Source organism: Blennius ocellaris (genome assembly GCF_963422515.1).
Source record: "Blennius ocellaris genome assembly, chromosome: 18".
Taxonomy (NCBI): Eukaryota; Metazoa; Chordata; class Actinopteri; order Blenniiformes; family Blenniidae; genus Blennius; species Blennius ocellaris.
In genome coordinates, this window is record NC_137667.1 from 24,808,977 (window position 1) to 24,821,935 (window position 12,959).

Genomic DNA, 12,959 nt, shown 5'->3' on the forward strand with positions numbered 1-12,959 from the left:
AGCTTTTATTTCATTAGTACAAACTAGTACTTTCTCAATTCAAGGTTAAATGATGTGTTTATCAGGTTCAAGCAGTTTCAACCAGTTTTATTTAGTGAGTAACTGCTATTTTCATTTCATCAGTAGTGGCCAAAATGATGCTCCACACGAGATATAGAGTGATTTTGGAAGAAAGTTTTTATTTCATTAGAACAAACTAGTACTTTCTCAATTCAAGTTTAAACATGATGGTCTTAGCAGTTGCAAGTACTTTCAACCAATTATATTTAGTGGAGTAACTGCTATTTTCATTTCATGAGTAGTGGCCGAAATGATGCTCCACACGAGATATAGAGTGATTTTGGAAGAAAGTTTTTATTTCCTTAGAACAAACTAGTAACTTTCTCAATTCAAGGTTAAATTATGTGTCTATCAGGTTCAAGCAGTTTCAACCAGTTTTATTTAGTGAGTAACTGCTATTTTCATTTCATCAGTAGTGGCCGAAATGATGCTCCTCACGGGATATAGAGTGATTTTGGAAGAAAGTTTTTATTTCATTAGAACAAACTAGTACTTTCTCAATTCAAGGTTAAACATGATGGACTTAGCAGTTGCAAGTACTTTCAACCAATTATATTTAGTGGAGTAACTGCTATTTTCATTTCATCAGGAATGGCCGAAATGATGCTCCACACGGGATATAGAGTGATTTTGGAAGAAAGTTTTTATTTCCTTAGAACAAACTAGTACTTTCTCAATTCAAGGTTAAATGATGTGTTTATCAGGTTCAAGCAGTTTCAACCAGTTTTATTTAGTGGAGTAACTGCTATTTTCATTTCATGAGTAGTGGCCGAAATGATGCTCCACACGAGATATAGAGTGATTTTGGAAGAAAGTTTTTATTTCCTTAGAACAAACTAGTACTTTCTCAATTCAAGGTTAAATGATGTGTTTATCAGGTTCAAGCAGTTTCAACCAGTTTTATTTAGTGGAGTAACTGCTATTTTCATTTCATGAGTAGTGGCCGAAATGATGCTCCTCACGGGATATAGAGTGATTTTGGAAGAAAGTTTTTATTTCATTAGAACAAACTAGTACTTTCTCAATTCAAGTTTAAACATGATGGACTTAGCAGTTGCAAGTACTTTCAACCAATTATATTTAGTGGAGTAACTGCTATTTTCATTTCATGAGTAGTGGCCGAAATGATGCTCCACACGAGATATAGAGTGATTTTGGAAGAAAGTTTTTATTTCCTTAGAACAAACTAGTAACTTTCTCAATTCAAGGTTAAATTATGTGTCTATCAGGTTCAAGCAGTTTCAACCAGTTTTATTTAGTGAGTAACTGCTATTTTCATTTCATCAGTAGTGGCCGAAATGATGCTCCTCACGGGATATAGAGTGATTTTGGAAGAAAGTTTTTATTTCATTAGAACAAACTAGTACTTTCTCAATTCAAGTTAAAATGTTGTGTTTATCAGGTTCAAGCACTTTCAACCAGTTTTATTTAGTGGAGTAACTGCTATTTTCATTTCATGAGTAGTGGCCGAAATGATGCTCCTCACGGGATATAGAGTGATTTTGGAAGAAAGTTTTTATTTCATTAGAACAAACTAGTACTTTCTCAATTCAAGTTTAAACATGATGGACTTAGCAGTTGCAAGTACTTTCAACCAATTATATTTAGTGGAGTAACTGCTATTTTCATTTCATCAGGAATGGCCGAAATGATGCTCCACACGGGATATAGAGTGATTTTGGAAGAAAGTTTTTATTTCCTTAGAACAAACTAGTACTTTCTCAATTCAAGGTTAAATGATGTGTTTATCAGGTTCAAGCAGTTTCAACCAGTTTTATTTAGTGGAGTAACTGCTATTTTCATTTCATGAGTAGTGGCCGAAATGATGCTCCACACGAGATATAGAGTGATTTTGGAAGAAAGTTTTTATTTCCTTAGAACAAACTAGTACTTTCTCAATTCAAGGTTAAATGATGTGTTTATCAGGTTCAAGCAGTTTCAACCAGTTTTTTTTGGTGGCGTAACTGCTATTTTCATTTCATCAGGAGTGGCCGAAATGATGCTCCACACGAGATATAGAGTGATTTTGTAATAAAGTTTTTATTTCCTTAGAACAAACTAGTACTTTCTCAATTCAAGTTAAAATGATGTGTTTATCAGGTTCAAGCAGTTTCAAACAATTATATTTAGTGGAGTAACTGCAATTTTCATTTCATGAGTAGTGGCCGAAATGATGCTCCACACGAGATATAGAGTGATTTTGGAATAAAGTTTTTATTTCCTTAGAGCAAACTGGTACTTTTCAATTCAAGTTTAAACATGAAGTGCTTATTAGGTTAAAGCAGTTTCAACCTCTTTTATTATGCTGTTATGGTCTTTTCATCAGTTGTGGCCGAAAAGATGCTTCAGACGAGATACTGAGTATGTTTTTAGAATAAAGTTTTAATTTCATTAGGACAAACTCGTACTTTCACTATTCAAGTATCTACCCAGAAAAATGTACACTAACACAACTATTGCTCACCCAAGGTGCTAAAAACACTGTGTTGCAGTTGCGAGGTTACAATTTGTATAGACTACAGAAGTGAAAGCCACAGGTGTAACCATCACCTGTGCATTAACAACATTTTTGCACTTTTCGAAACACAGCTTTTGCGTGACTCCTACCATGAGTCGTCAGAGACACTGCGTGCTCAGAGCAAAGATACCTCGGGAGCCACATGACCCAGTTGAAGACTGTTGTCGCCGGTCTTCTATGCCTGTCTACACAGGAGAGAAGAAACCTCAACAGCGAGTTGCTATGACACACATCCATCAGTGCTCTCAGCCGCACCACCACGTGGTCTCGCAGCTCTTTCACTCCTTTTCAGGAGAAGGAACATTGTCATTTTCCAGCACCTCACAGTGCTATCAGCTCCCTCACTCTCTCCACTGGAGAGAACCAGGATGTTCTAGCTCAGATGACTCTGACCATTCCGATATCCCAAGGGTACCTGGTCTTTGGACCAGCCAGCTTGAGTCCCTTGCAGAGAACATAGAGCAGTTCGAACCAAACAACCCGGAGATTCGTGTAGCGGACAACCTGGTGGAGGTTGAACGCTGCCTCTTCAACCTGCCTCATCCTTCGTCCCGAGAGAAGCTTACACTTCTCTGGAAGATGACATCCAGGAGTGTCCATGTTTACATAGAGTCCCTCCCATCTGCCATCAGAGACCATTACTCAGCCCTCTGTCATGCACTTAGGGAAGCAGGATCATCTGCACAATGATCCTAACTCTGCAAACTTTGGTGCATTTACAATCACTCAAAAGGGGGCGGAGACTCCCAGATAGTATTTATAGGTGCCTAAGGGCTGCCTACTTCCAAGGTCACAATGCACCAGGATTGGACAAAGACCAGACTTTTAAGTCCCTCTTCGTAAACAACCTCCACAACAGTGTGCGGATCGATGTCGCCCTTTTCTGCAGGACCAAAAACCCCACCATGAAAGACCTCCGCAAACATGCGCAGATGGTGTGGGAGCTGCACCACCGTTCAGGTGAAAACTATGATGGTGATGCAGGTGTCCTGAGGTCTCAGGTGAGGAGAGGTAAGTCTAAAAACCGAGGCTGAGGTCAGACTCAAAACAACTGGGATGCAGATGTCCCACAGTGGATTAAAACCTGCATCAGAGAGGTGAAGCAGCACCTGAACCCGCCTGGTAAGAAGGGACCTGGCTCCCCCTGACCGCATGACTTGGCCCCTCCCCTCCACACACAAAGTTCATTTTGGCAGGAGGAGGAGATCCAGGAGGTGAAAGAGGCCCATTTGACATTCTTGGGTAATCTTGGCTATGCCAACCACAGATACACTTCAGTGGTGGTAGGGGTTGTTGACACTCTCTCACTGCTTGGTACTGGGTCAGAAATCCCCCTCATGTGTTCAGACACCTTCGCACGGGTTGCTAGAACCACGCTTGCGCATGCCACTTAAGGAAAGCCACTTCAGGTGGAAGAGTGTAGCATAAACATCCGAGGCTTCACTCAGGACTTGCACCACATCACTCAATGTGTCTGGGTCAACAGCTTTCCAGGACATGTCAGCGACGCATCCCATCCACGTCACTGATCTGGACACAGAAGAACTGCTTATTGGTCAGGACATCCTAAACCGACTCGCTGCCACCAAACGGCACCTTTGGTCCCAAGTCGTCAGCCCGACTCCCATTGGCTAAGAACTAGGCCACCCAGCTTCTAACAGCAATCGTTCAGCCAACCCACGGGTCCAAATTCTGACACCTGGTCAGATTAAAGTGACCGCATTTCCACCTTTAGAGATGTTAACTGACAGTTCATTCCACAATCTTGAACTAATTCTCATCTCATTGACAATCTGCCTTCGTCCCTCACCAGCGACGACACGCATGACACAACTCTCCTCATTTCCACAACCAAAACCATCACCAGCGCTCACCATGTTCACCTTGAACAGGTTCTTCAGGGTACAAAACCGAGCACCGAAGGTGACATGGTTGTGCACACTCCAATGACTCAACCAGAGAATACAGACATTTCAGGTAAACAGACCATGTCTGTACCAGAAGAACCTTATTCAGGCTTCGAGTCAAAGACCGAGCAACGCTCTGCTGAGGCTCGCGCTTTACCACAACAGAAACAAGGAGATGCATTTGTATGAGGAGGTCTCCCGCGATTATCACACGATCTTCGCAAGGGACTCGCACAAAAGGGGGGGGGGGGGGGGGGGGAGTCACAGACATCCACCCAGTGCGCGTCCCCACTGACCTCGAGGCACTGCCATCTTCTGAAACCCAGTACATACATACATCTAGCTGACGGGGTCAAGCGGTCCTGGGCCTGAATTCACTGGTTTGAAACAGCCTGCGCTCGAATCTCACACCTTCCCTGTTATTCAAGATTGTTATATCTAAAGAGAAACATTAATCAATTTAAATAACACTTTTTTTGGCATGAACTATTTCCAGTTTAGCTGGTGGTGGCCCAATGTCATTATTATTTGATAAATAACCAATTTATTCTAATTAATAATTTTTCATAAATAAATTATTTTTGATAAAATGTTGCTCCGTGCTCTTGTTTATCTTCCAACATGTGAGATGTTGTTGATGAATACACAGCACAGTTCCACAGTAACCAATGTGTTTTACACAGCCACTGTTCTTTGTGTCAACATGTAGGTCCAGAACACAACTAAAGACGATGTCTCTAGACATCCAGAAGACTTCCTCAGAAGAGCCTGAATGAAAGTTTTTTGAGACGTCTTTCTTGAACATTATATTGACGTCTTGTCTGGACGTCACTGAAAATACCTTTCAAAAGAAACAGAACACGTCATCAGTCTACCACGGGACATACACAGAGAGTCAGTTTAGTATTATCATTAACATGCATTTAATTGGACTGTGGAAGAAAACCAGAGAACCCTGAGGAAACACATGCACACACAAGTTAATTCCACAAACACCTCCAGGTGGATTTAAACCCACGATTTTCTGTCTGTAGCCATTGAGACAATTTGACCATTGTAATTGATAGAGCTGATAAAACATTTATTTGGTATATAGTTGTATTCTCAATATGAAAGGTTGTAGAAATTAATCATGCCCAAAAACTCCTGCAGGGCCTTAACCGAGGCTGGACGAGGGAAATCTGTCACCGCTTGCACCTTAGAAGGCAATGGAATGGCACCCTGAGTTGAAATACGATGACCCAAAAAGTCAATCACAGGCAGACCAAACTGGCACTTAGCAGGGTTGACAATTAGGCCATGTTCCTCAAGGCCAGACCTGGGCATTTTAAGGCCCGCGGGCCAAATACGGCCCGTGACCCGATTCTGACCGGCCCGCGAAAGGTTCCTTAGAATTAAGAAAACAAAAGCTTCTTTCGAATTTTAATGCGTGGACTAAAACCATCGGCTGTATAAACTAAAACGGAAATGCTTTTACTTTGAAGCCTGTTTATTTATGTACAGTGTACGTAACCTACGTACGTCGTATACGTGACCCGTAAAACAAGTCAATCAGTGCATGTGATTAGCGGTCATTGTCGCCCCTCAATGATGTACGGGCACGTCAAGAAAAGAAAGGTGGATGCTGAAGGCCGAAATTTCAAGAAGATTTGGAGCACTAAATATTTGTTTACTGAAGTCGGTGGTAAACCCGTCTGTTTAGTTTGTGGAGAGCACGTCGCCGTGTTTAAGGAGTATAATGTGATTCGGCATTATCAGACAAAACACGCGGAGAAATACAGACACTTGGCGGAGGCTGAGAGAGCGCGAATATCAGAAGACTTGCTAGCAAAGCTACCAAAACAACAAGGCTGTTTTAGCAAACTACACACAGCCCGGGATGCAGCGACCAAGACCAGCTTCGTCATATCCCACAAAATCGCTAAAAACAGCAAGCCTTTCTTGGATGGCGAGTTTGTGAAAGAGTGCTTGGTGGACTCTGCCGCGCTAATATGCCCTGAGAATAAAGAAGCATTTGAAAAAGTCCCGCTGTCCAGGCGAACCGTCACCAGAAGGGTGGAAGGAATCGCGGAGAATCTCGAATGTCAGCTCAAAAGTGGAGTTGAAAGTTTTGACTTTTTCTCTTTGGCTTTGGATGAGAGCTGTGATGTCCGTGACACTGCCCAGTTACTGGTGTTTCTCCGGGGAATAAGGCAGGACTTCAAGATTACGGAGGAGCTGGCAGCATTGAGGTCAATAAAAGGAACGACAACGGGAAGCGATCTGTTCAAGGAGGTCGATGCATGCATGGTCAAGCTTGGACTGAAATGGGACAAACTGGTAGGCGTCACTACTGATGGTTGTCCGAATATGACAGGAAAACATGTCGGACTTTTGAAACAGATCCAAGATAAAGTGACTGAACTCGGCACAGAGCATCATTTAGTGTTGATACATTGTATTATACATCAGCATGTACTGTGCAGGTCTGTGCTAAAACTTAACCATGTTATTGATGTTGTAACAAAAACGGTTAACTTTATCAGGGCACGAGCATTAAATCACAGGCAGTTTGTTGCACTTTTAGAGGAGCATGAGAATGAACATGGTGACATCATGTACCACACAGCTGTCAGATGGCTCAGTCTGGGCAAAGTGCTCAAAAGATTTTGGGAACTGAAAACAGAGATTCAAGAGTTTTGTGAGATGAAAGGCAAAAACATCCCCGAGCTTTCAGATATGAACTGGATGGCAGATTTTGCATTTGCTGTTGATGTGACGGCACTGATGAATGAACTGAGCACTAAACTGCAAGGCAAGGGCCTTTTCGTTCATGACATGCATAACCTGGTGAAGGCTTTTATGAGAAAGTTGCTGTTTCTTTCAAGTCAACTACAGAACAACACTCTCACTCACATACAAACCCTTAAAGAAGTCAGACCATCAGCGAATCATCTCTGCAGGTACTCATCCATGTTAGGAGATTTGCATGGTGAGTTTTTAAGGCGATTTGATGATTGTAAAAACATTGAGGATGAAATGCACCTGGTTTCCTCTCCCTTTGCCTGCAGAGTAGATGATGCACCCAGTGATGTTCAGCTGGAGCTCATTGACCTGCAGTCTGACACAGTACTGGCAGAGCACTTTAAGTCAGCATCACTGCTGGAGTTCTACTCATCTCTTAAGGAGGAGAACTTTCCAAACATGAGGAGACATGCTCAGAAGATGTTGGTTCTGTTTGGATCTACCTACATATGTGAACACACATTCTCAGTAATGAAGTTCACCAAATCCAGGTTCAGATCCTCTCTTACTGATGATCATCTGTCAGCTGTGCTTCGCATCTCCACCTCAGACATTCAACCTGACTTTGATGCACTCGTTAAAGGGCAGCAAAGGCTAGATTTCTCTCACTGAACAAGAAAATACACAAATGTGTGTTCACTATTACTTTTTGTCTGCACAGCTTGGCAGTTTGACAATCAATATGTGACATATCTTGTTAATGATATTTGGCATACAAAGACATTGTGATGTCTTAATAGAAAAAAGTGTTTTTGGTTAATGTAATTAAAAAAAGAGTTACAAATGTTACATGTTTACAATTGTTTTGAATAACTGCACTGAATAAAAACATTTTTTGTTCAAATAACCCTCACTTTCTCTTTACCTAATAATAACACAGACACTTACCAGCATGTGTAAACAATGCCATTTACTGCTTTCAATTTAGAAATAAAATTCATATGCAGAATAGAGTGTAAACTTTTGGCCCGGCCCTCCACAATATTTTCTGCTTCTCATTTGGCCCCTTCGGAAAAATAATTGCCCACCCCTGCTCAAGGCGCTGAAAAACTTGCTTTTGGTGTGAAAAATGCTCCTCAACTGAAGAACTAGCCACCAAGATGTCGTCCAGGTAAGCAGAAACGAAAGCAGCACCGAGTCCATCAACCTCTGAAAAGCCGTGCCTCTACTCTTGCCTGGTCATAATAAAACATAAAAAAATGACAAGAAAGAATAGAAAGTGTCATCTGCTCAGTGAATTGACACATCTTATACACAGCAGACAGAAATTGCACTTAACACGTTTTGAACTATCAAAACTCAGTAACCAATCAGGTGTCTAACATTGATTTTTTTTTTTTTTGAGAATCAAAACTACAATACAAATAAAGCTTTCAATTTCTATTCAAGAAAATGTGCCCATCTTTTCTAAAACTCTCTCTCTCTCTCTCTCTCTCTCTCTCTCTCTCTCTCTCTCTCTCTCTCTCTCTCTCTCTCTCTCTCTCTCGCCCGCCCCGTTTCCTCATTAGTTTTAATGTTGTTTTTTTTCCGGAATAAATGTGACTGTTTGATGAGAGGCAGCATGAATCACTCATTGAGTAAAAAGAAAAAAGTGATGGCACGTGTCGCCCCAATTAATCCCTAAAACACAAGAGCCTCTAAACGTATTGAGAACAGGTAGGAAGCATTTTACGAGCTAATAAAACTAGTAAACAGAGTCCATGTGTGTATCAGTGAAAGTGAGCGGGTTTTATGTTTCTATGTTTCTTCAGGTGAGATGTCCAGTTCCTGGACGTTCACAGCACTTTCACGGCTGGGAGACATAGTTTGCATTGTACAGAGAGGTTCAGAGATTTCTCCAATTTTAAAAAATAGTGATGAAAGCAACTCTCTGCAGAATCCATGGCAAAGCATGGATTGTCAGCCTGAAAGCGTCGGGAAGTGTCGCAATGCCAGTGCATGGCGCATGTGACAGCTGCATTTCTAGTTTATTCCATCTGATTTTTACTGTAATCCTGCTCAGTAATCCCAGTTTTTATCGAATATACCTGTAACGAGATTACACATTTTTTTATGTACTGTAACAGATTACAGTTATATGTTTTTTGTATCCTAATTATGTAACACTGTTACATGTATTCCATTACTACCCAACCCTGGTTGCACCTAAACATGTGATACACACTCAGACCTTACTGAGACTTAATAAACTAACGTTTTCTAGCTATGCAATGACTTGAAGTAAAGCTCTGGTAAACAAGCTGCATGTAATGATGTTCATGTAGGTACAAACAGCCAGAAGAGTCTTTAGAGCCAGAAGTGGACAGACGAAATCACCTTGTACTGCAGGTGACAGGAGGAGCAGCAAGGTGGGCGAGATACAGGTTCTGGGAGATTCCCACAACACACTGTAGACAAAAGAAAAGTGTTAAATGCACAGGTTCCACAAGTTGAGAGACTCTTAAGATCAACACCAGGAGACACCAGATCACTTTGATTGATTGTGAGGACAACACACACGGAGTGAGGTGGTATTGAAAGGCTAATTGCAGGAGGAAAGGTTTGTTTTGTAGAATGGGTCTCTTGTATTAAATTCAATGTAATTTGGATCAAATGTCTTTGTTTTTTTATAAGCATGTTTTGTTGTGAGATGTAATTTAATTTAATCACAATAACCAGCCAAAGTATTTTCTATGTTTACTACGTTTAAAACTAAATGATCAACCATCTCAACAGTCATTGGTGGACATTTAATGTATATTTCATCACCTGAAGAGTCCAACTTTGCTTTACATCTTTAACTTATATACAAGTGAAATCACAGCTCTAAGTTCTTGTTACTGAATAGTCCCTAAACGGCTCACCTGTCTCTGGCTGTGAGGCCCTGTCCGGAGGGATGGATGAGCCCGATGAAACGTGGGATCAGCCGTTGGTGGAGATTTCCACTCAACCCTTTGAAGCGCTGCTCCCACGTTCCTCCACTTGGACCATGGTTTAATCGAGGAAAATCATGTCACACTGAAAAAACAATTCTGTCATTTCATTTTTGAGTGTACTTTTTTAAGATAGAGCTTCTCAGGCTGGTTTAATCAAGTAAAATCAAGCTACTGTCTTAAAGGTGTACAGGAGGATTTTCTTTTTCCGGGTGGATCATCAAGACTATTGGTACTCCCAACTGTCAATCATTCTGGTGAGATATTACGTAAGGCCGTCGTACGTGCTCGTCCCCAGGTAGCGTGGATCTATTAGTTTTCACTTTCTGCGCATGCGCGCTTTCAGGTGTATATGGTGAGCTACGCCTTCAGTGAGCTCGCAGTTCTCACCGGGTACTTTGAAAATGGCAGAGGGTCGCAAAAGAGAAAAAGTGTCTTCGAAGTGTATGAGAAGAAGAGAAAGGCTTCGGAAGAGAGAAACAAGACCAGAGTGTTTTTGGGAGATTCTTTCACACGATGGCGTGCGCTGAAAGCCCAGGTTGGGCTTCCCACTGATGCTTCAGTCGCGAAGTTTCTACTCGACAGGTAAAGTTTGGCATTCTATTTGGAGAAATCCATTTCAAATCACTTCCAGTAAAAGTTATCTACGTCTATATTGTAACTTTCCAGGGTTGATTAGTGGAAAAAGTTCAAATCTTCTTGTAAAGTGAGCTTGTGTAAGCGATGCCGACTTGTGACTTGTAAACAGGGCGTGCACGAGGAGAACTGGGCTCGTTCATGTCTCTCGCACACGTTTTAGTAGGCATTCCGTCTCGGGAGCAGGTAGAGCTTTGCGCATGTGCATTTTTCAAAAGGTGGAGAGGGATGGTTCTTTCCTAAAATTCGGGAAAATCCTTTAAGATACACCTTTAAGATAGAGCTGATCTTGCTGGTTTAATCTAGAAAATCACGTTACTGTCTCTAGATGGAGCTGCTCAGGCTGGTTTAATAAAAAAAAAAAAAAAAAAATATCAATCCCGTTACTGTCTTTAGATATAGAATCTCAGACTGGTTTAATCTAGAGAAATCGTGTTACTGACTTTAGGTAGAGATGCTTAGTGTTGGAATTTGTTGCTGTGTTCCCCTGAATTCCTGCTTGTTCGTTTGATCCGGGAGAGGCAGGAACAGAGTTAATTTCTTCAATAGTGAATTTAATAATCACACAAACAAGAGATTATAAAAATACATATATCAGATTACATAATACGAGCTCAGACCGTTCTTCCTTGCAGACCCAAGTGTGCAGGCCAGGTTTACAATGAAGAAGGGCACAACTGCAACACATGGTTCATATTTATACATTTGCATACATCACCTCAACCTCACATTGGTCGGTTTCTCGTGATATATGCGTTGCTATGGTGAATTTGCTATTCCTTTGTTCCCAAAACTGCTTCAAACTGGTTCTTCTCAGAGCTTGACGTTCTGTGGGACAAAGTGACCTCTGACCTCTTATCTGTTGATCCAATCTTACCTTGACCATGTTTTTGCAAGTAGAGCACTGAGGAGACATCGCCAACCAACTTGGAATGTCCCTGAACATGGATTTATAGCTGTGTTTTCCCAACTTGGGCAGTGGGAGAAACCCCAGTAGTGTAGAAACACAACTGAATACAATATGTCCAGTTGTCACACAGAAAACAAATGTTTAACCACTATATTCCTTCAATTCTCCTTTTGACCTCTGACCCCAGAGGTCAATAATTAGTGTCAATACAGTATGAGGCACTCTTCGTATAATAGAGGTCATATGTAAGCAAAATCAACAATCATATACTCAAATAGCAACATACAAAACTTTTAAACGGTGGTGACTCCCCCTTGAACTGCAACCTTGTCATGGTGGGGGAGTTTGAGCACCCGAATGACCCTCTATGCTATGTTGTCAGGGGACTTGCCCCTCCTGTGGGCCCACCACCTACAGAGGCTGCCGTAGGGGTCGGGTGCATTGTGGATTGGGGGGCAGTCGACGGCAGGGGCCTCGACGACCCGATCCCCGGTCACAGAATCTGGCTATTGGGACATGGAATGTGACCTCGCTGAGGGGGAAGGTCCGAGTGGACCATGTTCTCCACTTCCATTGTCAAAACTGCTGCTCGGAGCTGTGGCCGCACAGCTCTGGCGCCTGTCGTGGCGGCAATCCCCGAACCCGGTGGTGGAAACCGGAAGTAAGGGATGCCGTCAAGCTGAAGGAGTCCTATCGGGCACTGTTAGCTCATAGGACTCCTGAGGCAATCGGCAGGCCAAGTGAGCCGCAGCCCGGGCTGTGGTGGAGGCAAAAACTCGGGTCTGGGAGGAGTTCGGAGAGGCCATGGAGGAGGACTTTCGATCGGTCCCGAGGAAATTCTGGCAAACCGTCCAGCGCCTTAGGCGGGGGAAGCAGTTCTCCACCAACACTGTTTACAGTGGATGTGGGGAGCTGTTGACCTCAACTGGGGATATCGTTCAAGATCCCGGATACAAGCGGCTGAAATGAGCTTCCTTCGTAGGGTGGCTGGGCACACCCTTAGAGATAGGGTCCCACAGGATGTCTCGGGGGACGCGGTCGAACGCCTTCTCCAGATCCAGAAACCACATGTGGACTAGTTGGGCAAACTCCCATGAACCCTCGAGCAGCTGGTGGAGGGTATAGAGCTGGTCCAGTGTTCCATGACCAGAACGAAAACCGCATTATTCCTCTTGGATCCAAGGTTTGACTAATGGCCGGACCCTCCACTCCAGTACACTGGAATAGACTTT